The sequence below is a fragment of the Opisthorchis viverrini genome (assembly GCF_000715545.1).
Source record: "Opisthorchis viverrini unplaced genomic scaffold opera_v5_45, whole genome shotgun sequence".
Lineage (NCBI taxonomy): Eukaryota > Metazoa > Platyhelminthes > Trematoda > Opisthorchiida > Opisthorchiidae > Opisthorchis > Opisthorchis viverrini.
In genome coordinates this window covers 737,860-738,352 of record NW_008751701.1, presented here as the reverse complement: position 1 = coordinate 738,352, position 493 = coordinate 737,860, and the positions used below count along the sequence as shown (strand labels likewise).

The following is a 493-nucleotide window of genomic DNA, read 5'->3' as shown; positions in this document are numbered from 1 at the left end:
AGGAGTGTTGCAAATACGAATAGTGACCAATAAAATTGACGCCAGATTCCCAAAGCGGATAGACAAGATTACAGACGAAACCCAGTAGAGCGTCACACTTGCGAATTCCCGTTTGCAAGCGACTGCGGGATGCTGTCACATCGGCAAGGTACAAACAGGAAGCGCCGTAGGGCCCGGGCGGCTTTTCCTTGGGTTGATTAGGAAAGAACACATCAATAAAACGACTTTCTGCGGCAAAAGCGGTTCGTGTGAATTGAAGAGGGTAAGTATTACTTAGTAGACATTATCCCCACTGGAGGCAAATAGGTTCGGCGCTGTAATCCGCCACCAGTATTGTGATCAGCTTTCGGTTTATTACAATCGGTACGTCTGACTAAATTACCTGGCCTGAACGATTCTCTCCAAAAAACTTACTACAAGTAGGGCGCCTTTCACTCAGGGCGGAATTCCACACGGATCCCGCTTTACCGCTCGCACCGCTGTTACGGCCTAT

General features: G+C 48.5%; 2 protein-coding genes across 2 annotated transcripts in view; one reads left to right on the top strand and one right to left on the bottom strand.

The window, feature by feature from the left end:
- Positions 1–493, bottom strand: part of T265_03241 (hypothetical protein) — a gene marked incomplete at both ends in the record, with an annotated part of 40,813 nt that overhangs the window by 797 nt on the left and 39,523 nt on the right. The gene's annotated exons all lie outside the window — the stretch shown is intronic.
- T265_03242 (hypothetical protein) overlaps positions 1–493 on the top strand; it is a gene marked incomplete at both ends in the record, with an annotated part of 21,493 nt that overhangs the window by 9,702 nt on the left and 11,298 nt on the right. The gene's annotated exons all lie outside the window — the stretch shown is intronic.